Source organism: Pollicipes pollicipes, unplaced genomic scaffold, assembly GCF_011947565.3.
Source record: "Pollicipes pollicipes isolate AB1234 unplaced genomic scaffold, Ppol_2.1 Scaffold_4881;HRSCAF=5763_pilon_pilon_pilon, whole genome shotgun sequence".
Taxonomy (NCBI): Eukaryota; Metazoa; Arthropoda; class Thecostraca; order Pollicipedomorpha; family Pollicipedidae; genus Pollicipes; species Pollicipes pollicipes.
This window is the reverse complement of record NW_023596576.1, coordinates 17,624,215-17,635,598: the sequence shown is the minus strand read 5'-3', so window position 1 is coordinate 17,635,598 and position 11,384 is coordinate 17,624,215. Positions and strand designations below refer to the sequence as shown.

General features: G+C 55.2%; 1 long non-coding RNA gene across 1 annotated transcript; it reads right to left on the bottom strand.

Annotated features, from left to right (window-relative positions):
• Positions 1 to 2,709: 2,709 nt before the first annotated feature.
• LOC119101489 (uncharacterized) lies at positions 2,710 to 4,167 on the bottom strand. The gene is made up of 2 exons (XR_005094571.1): positions 3,991 to 4,167; positions 2,710 to 3,638 (listed from the first exon to the last, which is right to left on the bottom strand). It is a non-coding gene; the product is annotated as an uncharacterized LOC119101489 (long non-coding RNA).
• Positions 4,168 to 11,384: the final 7,217 nt, after the last annotated feature.

Below are 11,384 nucleotides of genomic sequence, written 5' to 3'. Positions count from 1 at the left end.
TTTGTGACTAGTTTCTGGCATTTGAAGCTAACGGCAGGATGAGCTTTGCATGTGGTTCTGTGTGCAGTTAGGTTTGTCCTGGGAAATGTGTCGCTTTGATATATTTGCACCCAGGAATCAGGTTTGGTGATGTGCTGGACATCCCTTAACATATCGCGCGTGCTGACCAGCTTCGACGCATCTCCTGAATCAAAGGCTGCAAGAGTGAGAACCATGAATGAGAATGTGAACGATGATTCAAAAATTGCATCTGAAATTTGTGACTAGATAATGGCCAGAGGCCGAAGCTTCTCCGTAGTCGTTTTTTTTTATCTTAAGTCAAACATACTATAACTGGCATGCTAAATATATGTATACGCTTCCTTCACAATAACGTTGACAATTCCATGGACCCTGCGACATTTATAAGGCTTTATTAATATATCAAAAGATCGTTTTGACTTTGCCGATTGTACAACGTTTTCATCCGGGGTGAGCGTGCTAGGCTTCACAATTGACAACGTAATGTCCTAGGAGTGGTGCATCTCAGAAGTGGTCTAAAAGGAGAAACCCTTTTTTCCTTAATCAAATTCGGAAACAGCTGACAAGCCAGGAGTTTATATCCGGTGGCCCGTCTGTCCCGCATCCTGTCTTGCTTTCCCGTTCGGGTTGGAGTCGCGGCGTGCCGCCTGGAGCGGCTGCAGAGACTGATCATGGGACCACCCACCCTGATGACGGCAGTGACTGGGTCCGCGGCTGTCCCGGGGACTCGCTGTCGTGACCACATGGGCGGCGCCGCCTGGCCGTCATGTTTTCTCGCCGCGCGGTCAGATGCTGGAGCCGCCTGTCTCTGTCTAGGACTGCCATACCGCACCGCCTCTCCTCCGCACCCGCCACTGTCCGTCTCTACCGTATCTCGGTCAAATGCTGGAGCCGCCTGTCTCTGTCTAGGACCGTCGTGCCTCAGCGCCTCTCCTCCGCACCCGCCACTGTCCGTCTCTACCGTCTCTCGGTCAGATGCTGGAGCCGCCTGTCTCTGTTTAGGACCGCCGTACCGCACCGCCTCTCCTCCGCACCCGTCACTGTCCTTTTGTGCTGTATCCCGCATTCGGCGCTAGTCTGTCTCTGTCTGATCATATCTGATCTGAAAAGCTTAGGTACATCTCTCTGATGATCGCTTATTGCCTACGCACGTCTGCAGGCTTCGTTTTAAATAATAGTACGCTACTTGAGCTCGGCTGGAATTGGCGATAAGCCAGTCAACAAGGATTTTGCGCTGAGCTGAAAGGAACGGAAATAAACTGAACTAGACTGACCTGATCTACAGATTCTAACTTTGCGTCTTTGACGGTGTAACGTCATTCTAAACAATAACGCGTTATAAAAAGGCGGCTGCAAGTTTTCGGCCCGTTGAGAAGCCACTGTACGCAGGTATCATGTCACACGCCATGGCTCCGACTGGTGTCGTGTTGCACACCCGCCTGGTCGGCCGCCTGGAACGTACCGATCGACGCCGGAACGGCGTTCGACCACGCGACCGACACGCGCGGCCCCATTCCTTGGGGCGTTGGTTGGCATTGCTGGGGTGCGAGTAAGGCACGATAGGCTCTTCCCGCCGGGTCGTGGTATGTCTTCGAACATGTGCGTCGCCATCAGGGCACAGCTGGTTCACTGCTCTCTACATGAATGCAGCTCCGCCCAACGCTGTCGTCTTTACCGAAAATGCAAGAAGAATATCGAAATATCTTGTAACAATGGGCCAAATTGATTACGTGGCAAGCATCAATATTATCTTCTGCCTATCTAGAACTATTTAGGAGTTTCCACGGATATCAGTCGCGAGTGCTAATTAATTCTAAGGCGATGCGGGTTGAATGTACATGCCTTTTTCACATCTATAACCTGGATCTAAACAACGCAAAGGGGAATTACCTTCCTCGAAATGTGGATGCCCGAAACGCACGCGGGAAAATATTCGTCTACTTTTGTACTTATTCAACAGTGGGGCATACATAAATGTTGTAATATACCATACACAGCCCGGTATTTGAAAGCTGCTGACTGAGTTTGTCATTTTCAGCTCAGCTTGCCCTGGTACATGACCTCACCATGACGTACACGTCTAAACCTACTACGTAGATGTAAAGCGCTTTCTGTTTGTAAAAACTGCCGAAGTCTGCCCCATTGTCGCTAACAGTGTCGATGGTCAGGAATTCAATTCGTCCCACTTAACAGGGCGTTTTTGGCCCTTCACGCCGCCGATGGGGATCTGACGGATTCGCACCTGTCGGTGCGACTGTGGCGCGGCGGAGACAAAAACGGCGCCCCGCCGCCGCGTCCTCCCGCCGATATTAATCACAATCAGGTCAAAGGAGCCGAGAGTGGCGGGTCGCCGGCGCTGACCTCGGCCGTTTGTTGCGAAATTCGATACTTTATTCGAGCATTAGGCGGCCGACGGCGGCGGCCGGGCGGGCCGGGTAAAAAGCGGCGCCGGTGGCGCGCAGTCATCGCCGCCCAGACCGATCGGCCCGCCGGGATGGTCCCGGCCGACGGCCGGGACCCGTCCTCTGGCGACTGGTGACGGCTTCCGCGTTACGCCGAGCCCGAGAACCCCGCAGAGGGACGGCGCACATAGTGCTGTCGTCATGTCGCGCTGGCTTTTGCTCCGAGGGTGCCGACCATGCCCTACGTGTTGGCCAATAGCGGTGGATTCAGGAAACAACCGTTGAGGGAAGTCGATGGCATTTATCGAAGATACATTTACGAAAGCACATTTATCGAAGATAAACACATACAGCACGGATCATTCCACAATGTAACGGAAATGCAACGCTCGACATCAATGTCATTCATAAAGGCAGCAACCTCGCGGAAACAAGACAGCTATGTTATGGCTCCAGCGACCCACGCCTGTTTATCGCCTCTCAGCATATGCTAATGCGTCAATTGGCCTCGAAGTAAACTTGGCAACACTAGCCTGGACCAAATAGACGGTTTCCGAGTCGTGCGATTGAGGATGACGAAACTCTGAACCGTGTGAAGACCACAGACGCCTCCCTCAATAGTTCTTCTTCCGCCGATCCATCGTTCAAACGCAGTTGAATCTAATCATAACACTATGATCAATGGTCGGGCGATTTTCGCGGCACAGTGCGGTGCTCTCGCACGCCACGAGCGCCTCATGAACGGCCGGGCATCCACCGACGGCTGAATCCGTCTCCTCTCGCAGCGCGCGCCGGTTTCGCGCGGTGGTGTCGCATGTGCACCAGGACGAAGTAGCGGCTCTGGAATGTCCGCTCACACACGCGGCACGTGGCGCAGCTCGACGCGTCCGCCTCCGATGTCGGCTGGTGGTCGGCCGCCCCCGCCCGCCAGGTGGGTGTGCTGTCGCTGCCGTCACCATCCAGGCGACGTGGCTCCGAGTGCTGCCCGTCGGGTGTAGCCCGCGCTTCAGCCCCGGCTCGCGAGGGCTCTGGCCTGGGTATCGAAGGACGCAGCTGGTGGCTCACCCCAGAGCGAGTGTGCGTTGGCGCATCAGGGACTGTCTCGGGTTTCCCCCCGGGCTGACCACTTGCTGAGGTCCGCCGGAGCTCCTCGGGTACCATGATAGACATGGCCTGGCGTCGTGCGTGTGACTGCACACTCGACGACTTACCATCCTGCAAGTGACAGCTTTTCAACATAAATGCATGCGGTTTGCAGTGTCAGACGTTATATAAGTCTGACAGTCCCCTCAGCTCTGACGACCCTTTCGTCATAATCCGCTGGAAATATGTGATGCGTTTCATAACCCGCGGCCTGTGCGATGTAAAACCCACCATTTTTAAAAACACAACAAGCAGCCGCGGATGCTACAAGAATCGTCGTCCGCCTTTGTCGTCGGTCATTTCAGCTTCTTAAATGGCTGCTTCTATTAACGCTTACTGAACACCAGCCTAGAGCAAAACTTGACGCGACGCATAAGCGGCAGCGATGGCTGCACAGTCACTACCTCAAATAATTTGTACTCACAAGTCAGTCGCCAGGCAACGAAATCCGCTTGAGCATGGCACGCAAGAAGCCTCCCGACACCTGTCAACACATTAAAGGACCGTCGGGATCGCCCGGCGCGCCCTCGCTCGACGTCACATTAGGTGAGGACCACGCGGTCGCGGCGGACTACACACAGTGGGGCACGCGCCTACTCCGCGGCGCTGTGCGAGTGGCGGCGGCGAGAGCACAGCCTCCGCGCCTGCCCCGGATTCGGCCCGAATCCCACGACCCGATGACCCGGCGTGGAATTCAGATGCGAGTGAGCGCGGCCGCCGGGCGCCGACCGCGGCCGGCGGCGCCGGGCGACGAGGGGCCGGCGCCGCGCGCTGGGAGGACGCCAGCTCGCGGCGGGCGACGCGCGACGCACCACCGTGCGGGCACGGAGAGCGCCTGCAGTCACGGGCCGATTAGAGAAGAGCGCCTGTCACGCTCGTGCTGTCGTAGTGACGTGCTACCACTTTGGTCCAGCCTGGGACGACAGTGGCAGTCCCACAGTTGAGATCAGCTATGGTTCAGCCTGGGACGACAGTGACAGTCCCACACTTGAGATCAATTATGGTCCAGCCTGGGACGGCAGTGGCAATCCCACAGCTGAGATCAGCAGCGCTTCCGGTCGCTGCCTGCGCCGGGCCGATCCAGGCGACAGGCGGTCTGGACGGGCCGGGCACAGTGCGCAGACCCGGCCAACGGCTGACACCCACGCCACGCCGCGCGGTGGCGCACACAACATGCCGCCACCGCCACTCACCCGCCGTAATTACAGGCACACGGACGCGCATCAGTCTCTCCCGGGCAGACGACACTCGACTGGTAACCCGATACTGCCCTGTCGCAGTTGCACCTATGCAAATCTGATCAAGGCGCGCGCGATACAACATGTCCCGATGTTTACATGGAGCATGCCTCTCATCGAGCGACTGGTGGCATGCTTGATGCCCGCCTCACCCACCTGCCCGTGCACAAGCCACGTGCACACAAACCGACCCGGGTGCGGCCAGGCTCCGGCGCGCTCATCCGGCTCGATAATCCGCGCGCTGATTAATTGCGGCGCCGATGGTTTATTGAATTCAATTGGCCGGCCGCGGTGGAAGCGGGTGGCGTGACGCATGGCGCTGTCAGCCGGCTGGCCGGGCATGTTTATGCAGCAGGGCAGGGCGCCGGGGTCCTGTTACCGCCGCGGCCCGACCCCGCCCGCATCGGTCAATATTCGGCAACGGCGCGCCGCCCGCCGAGCCGGACGCCGCGCGAGGGGTCGCCTGGCCCCGAGACACGTGACCGCAGCGGGCTGGCCCGAGCGAGGCGCCGCTGGCGGTTGCAAAGGTGCTGGAGCCGGTCTAGCTGCTAGCGCAGGAGAAAGTGATTGGTGGCGACTGATTCGTATCGTTCTTGTCAGATGGCAGACCATGTCGGATGGACTGGCCGCCGCGCCATGGCGATGACAGCCCGGGTCATCTCACTTTCACAAACGTGTTTGATGTCAGCCAACCAAAAGCGGTGCTGGTATATGCCGGTGTCGCAGCTGTCCGTAGTGAGATCCGCCCCGTCCTCAGAACGATGGAGTTCCAGTCGCCGCCATCAGATGAAATTGGAACTTCGTGGCGCATTAACTCTCAGTCACAGAGCGTTATCACGGTCATCACCTCCGCACGATCTTAGATGGATGTCTGCTAGTCCCAAGCGTTCAGCACTAACGAGATCGGAACAACGGATGACAACCGCTGCCATATGATCGAAACAACGGATGTCAACCGGTATACCATATGATCAAAGAATGGATGCAAGCCTGTGTACCGCGCGACCGGAACTACGGATGACGGTTGCTGGCGTGCAATCGGAACATTGCATATCAACTGGTGTCATGCGATGAGCACAATTTACGCTAACCGTGGGTATCAAGACGTCTCATGCGCTGGGACAACAAATGTCGTATGGTTAATGACACTATGCTATCAGCACAAAAATAATCATTTGTGTGTCATTTAGCTACGTGCTCGATTGTCTTGAATGCTCAGCGTCTCAGCTGGTCACACCGCTCACTGCGGTGAATAGCGACATACTATGCCGATGACCGTTACCAAAATCACGAATCTCCGAGAGCGATAGAGGACGAACGCCATTCCAAAGGCCCTGCGAGAGCGAAAGAGGGCGAGCGTCATTCCAAAGGCCCTGCGAGAGCGATGGAGAGCGAGCGTCATGCCAAAAGCCCTGCGCCGTTCCCATCCGATCTGAGCAACGAGGTTAGAATGTTAATGTATCATATCATTATCTGGCACTGTGCGAACAAAATGACAGATGTCGACCGTTATGGTAACACGAACAGGACAGCGAGTGTCTCAATCAGAGTATCGATTCATCCGATGATAGTGTCTGGTGATAGAGTCTGATGATAGTGTCTGATGATATTGCCGAATTATAGTGCCTGATGATAGCGCCTGATGATATCCAGGGTCCGGTACCAGGAGCTTACGCAGGAATTCGTAATGGTGCACAATTCGCAAAAATCTAGAATCGGTTGTATAACATAGCACAAAATTACACTTTTTCTTTTTTATTTATACCTGTCTACTTCGAATTCGTAGTTGCCAACATGCATTCGCGCACATACCAGGTGATGTGACAAATTGGTAAGGGAGGTGCCACTTGGGATCCACTACGTGTGTATGCCTATGCTGGGTACCACACCATCAGAACTGTGCACTTCAGCTGGCGCTATGCCATCCGACCAAAGAACGTCATAAAAACCCCCATCAAGTGGTCTGTCAACGGTCGGAACAAATGCACTCATCCCCGTCTGACGCCGCCATTTGTTCCGACCCGTCAACGTCGACGACCCGTTCCGACTCGTCGGCTATCGACAAAACCAGTCGATAGCCGTGCCATGCCCACCCACTGTCGGTACACATGAGCCAATCGCGTCGGTGGCCGGGGACATCCGTCTGCCGGCGGACCTCTGTCGGCCGCGATCTGTCTCAGTAACGAGCGGCCGTCACGTGGCCGCCTGATCCACGAGAGCCGTCACCGGACCGACACGGCCCGACGCCTCGGCGGCGAAGGGGAGGACCGGCCAGTCGTCAGCCGCAGGCAGCGCCCATGCCGACCAACATCTTACTCTGACGAATGTGCTTGGAACGGGTGAATTATTGCTTGACCTTCGTCCAATAATTCAGAACATTCTATGGCGGAGTGCACGACTCAAGACTGGTGTGAGCGGCTTAGAGTGAAATGCGCACAATAACGGTCTCGTTCATGCAACTCCGTATGATTACATCAACGGCTCGGTGTTCCCGGCGACTGTCATTGGTAAAGCATCGCCGCCAGCTCACCGTGGTGACACAGACGAGCCAGTTTCCACGACCAGGTCGAAGTGTAAATCAGGCTCAAACTTGCGCAATGTCCGTATTTTATAATTGTATAAAACTCCAATTTCAAGACAGTAGTAAAAACTCATTCCTCGTAGAAAAACAAGGAGAATGGAAATAGAGACGCATTGATATTTTGGCAACACGCCTTTATCGAAGCGTACAGCAGAAATAAAGTCAAAGTCTCCTTCCGATGATCCCACTCAATTTTTTTTTTGTTGAACAACGAGCTAAGTTTTTACAGTCCGCCTGTAAAAAAATTGGCTAACAGATTTTTACAGGTCACCAGTGACGCGGCCAGCCGCCATCACTGATTACACGCTAGCCCACAGCCAAGCCCACACTACAGCCCCGTCACCTGTTTTACAGCAACCTGTAAAAACTATGGCTCGATGTTTAAAAAAACCCTGAAAAATTGGGTATGATCATCGGTAGGCACTTTTTAATGTACTTCTGCTGTTCGTTTCGATGAGGGCATGTTGTCGAAATGTCAACGCATCTTTTTCTCCATTCCCCGGCTTTGCTGAGAGGAATAAGGCTATTACTACTGTCTTATCTACGTGCATAATGTTCCTCGCAAATGCACTTAACAATTTACAAAACCCCAATTTTGTGATGCCCACTACTGTGATGTCCCACTCGGGGCCAGTCCTGGCCCCGTAAAACACCCCGGCCTCTGCGCCCTCAACCGCGCGCACGTGCCGGGACCGCGAGCCGTGCGCACGTGCCGGGACGGCGAGCCCGTCGGCCTATGCGGAGGCGTTAAGTGTTGTTATGCGGGCCCGGAGCCGTGTCTGCGCCGCACGAGTGACCGTCACTGGGAGAGTGTGGGCGGCGCGGCCAGCCGCCACCACCGATTACACGCCTGCCCACGCCCCAGCCCCGTCAGCGGAGACCACCGGCGCACCGGCACACAGCTGTCCGACGGCACACAGCGCACAGCTGACAGGGGAATACCCGCAGCTGACAGACGGCAAACAGCTGCACAGATGACGGGCGAGACTCGACGGCAAGCTGACAGGAGAATAGCCGCAGCTGACAGACGGCAAATAACTGCACAGCTGACGGATGTGACGCGGCTGCACAGCTGGCAGGAAAATGGCTGTGGCTGACAGACGGCAGACCGATGCACAGCTAACACACAGCACAACCGCACAGCTGACACAGTCAGCAGGCAGAGTATTCAGCTGACACAGCTGGGAGAATGTGCACTATTGCAGCCGAGCGATGGAACACAGGTGACACAACTGACGGGTGGCGTACGGCTGGACAGCAGGCAGATAACACAGCTGGCACAGCTGAGAGAATGTGCACAATTGGAGCCGAGCGATAGAACACAGGTGACACAACTGACGGGTGGCTTAAGACTGGAAGGCGGGCAGATAACACAGCTGGCACAGCTGAAGGATCGCCCAGCCACACGCCTGATGGACGCCACACAGCTGACAAAAGGTTCATGGCTGGACAGCTGACCGCTGGGGCACAGCTGCACAACTGTGTGACTGACGTGCGACACACGCACCAGCATCGCTGCATGACTGACGGACGGCACAAGCTAACAACTGACAGACGGTGCAGAGCTGAAAGCCTGACAAGTGTCGCATGGTGGTACAGCTGACAGACTGCCGCACAGCTCACAGATGGGTCACAGCGAGCACAGCCGTCAAACAGCACACAGATGCACAGCGGGCAGATGGCATGCAGCCTCATCAAGTGCATAGCCGACGGAATAGCATACAGTTGCAGCTGGGAGACGCGGCACGCAACGACACGGCTGGAAGATAGTTCACGATCTTTTCGAGGATCGGTGTTGATTATTGGCATGAAGGTTGTCCAGCTGATGTACAGTTTTACCGGTTTCTGCAAGGATTTGAGCATCACGAAAACGATGGAAACATTTGTTGTCGGAAATTCAATGACAAATATTCTTTGAAGTTACGTGTCTAAGCATTTTAAGATGTTACGTTTTAGAAGAAAATGTATAATTGTGAGCTGACTGCGCTCGGCCATCTAAAGATTTCTAACTTGCCGACGTAAGGCACATTGTCTCGTCTTTGAAGAATCAGTGCGCTCACAACGATTCCCTACCGAGCATTGACTTTTTGGCCTTTGTTCTTGCAATGATCTCATAGAATATCCACATGAGACACCCACATCGTCTAGCGCACCGGGAATGGGTGATGAGCTGCGCCGTTTATGAGCAAGCACGGGATTGTTGCGCCTGATTGAGGATCCTTCGCCTCGTCGCGCAATGGCGTGCGATCAACCTTAGCCAGAATTGACGGAGCATGTGACGTTAACTGTTACAATCTGGCGTTGACAGTCTGTAACACTATTCAGACTAGTTTAAGTTTCCAACAGTAAACAAGTAAGGTGACACGCTCTCGAGTGTTAGTGCAGTAGACTCGTCAACAAGCAAAACCGGTTCGTGTTACGTCCAAAATATGGCCAACCGACACCTGATGATGACAAGAGAAAAAGATCCTAAACACTTTTTGCAAATGCTCATCACTGACGAGGATTGTTCGAACATTGCTGATATGCGCTGCACAGTGATTCCCTTGACCGGAACATTCGTGCATTTTAAACAAATTACTTTTCACTTTTTTCTCTCGACGGGTGCCACGAGTCGCGTTGTGTCTGCATATATTTTTGATGCAACTGCTCTTCAGGGCATCATGACTAGACGCTAGCTCCTTCCAAGCCTACAGCTGGGTGCCAGGCCATACCCTACCGTCAAATGAATAGCAGTCCTTCCCCCAGTCCGCCTGTGGGAACCAGCGCCCCCCCCCCCCCCCACTCCTCCTCCGAAGTCCCTTACTGGTCACCACACCATCCCTAACCGCCAGTTGGTAACAGCCTCTACCCAGTCCGCTAGTAGGTACCAGCCTCATCTCCCAGCCCAGGGGCACCAGACCTTCCCAGGTCACCACTGAGCGTCAGCCCAGCACCAACTCCTCCCCGCTCCTCCGCGGCGCGGACGCGAGCGCGGGCACGGGCGCGGGCTGTGGGCGCAGGCCGCTGGCCGTGGGGCGCGGGTGGCCTCAGCCGAGCCGGCGCCCGCTGACGAATTGACGGCCGGTCGGTTTTTGCGGCCGGCCCGTGCACTCGGCCGTGTGATTGGACAAACGCACCAGTCAGCCAGCCAGCCATCAATTAGCGTGTATTGTGCGCCGCTCTCACCGCCACAGGGCCGACCCGCTGCAAAAACCGAGCTGGAAGACGCGCCCTCCCAGAGACGGCGGCCCGTCCGGCCGCGCCGGCACCTCCGCTTCCGGGGATGCCGCTGCAGCCGGCAATCAATGGGGCCGCGACGGTTCATAGATTTCCAAGCCGTCCTCCCAGTTATAGATCACGGTGGCGGGACAGTTGTGTGCGGCGCTTGGCGATAATCGAACATTGTGGGATGTACGCCACAGCAATTTCCTTACGAGGCTCAGACCCGCCGACAAACAAAACATGTTGTAATACCGGCGACGCCCCGTTCTCTCTATGGGAACGGAATTCGAGGCACGCGAGAGATGAATGCTATGCGGTTCTGTAAAATGCTACAGCATACAATATCCTTACTGCGTTAATAGCGCTAATCCTAGTTTGCAACGAGAGGTAAATTTTGCCCTGTCAGAGTAATTACAGGTGCCTACCATCGGTGGTGTCAGGGCCGAGGACCCATACGAGTGGGGATTGGAGAGCTTTACGGCACGGGCAGTTTAACCACTGTAGTTTTTACTGGGCAGGAAATGCTGCCCATGCTAGGCATGCGTAGTGCACCCATTACGCACAGCTAGATAGGGATGTACAATTAAACATGATGTCGTGCCCATGTTGACTCATGGTGCTACTGCTTGCTGCGGTTAGCTCATGCCTTGGGTATGCACGCTGCCATTTCGCTGTAGGTATGGCTGTGTTGATTGCCCGACTCCACCAGAGCTTAAACAGTGTGCTTTGTTTTGTAGTGCCCTGGGGCTGCTTCTCCTTTGTACGATTCTTTATACGACGCGGTCTTGCCGAACA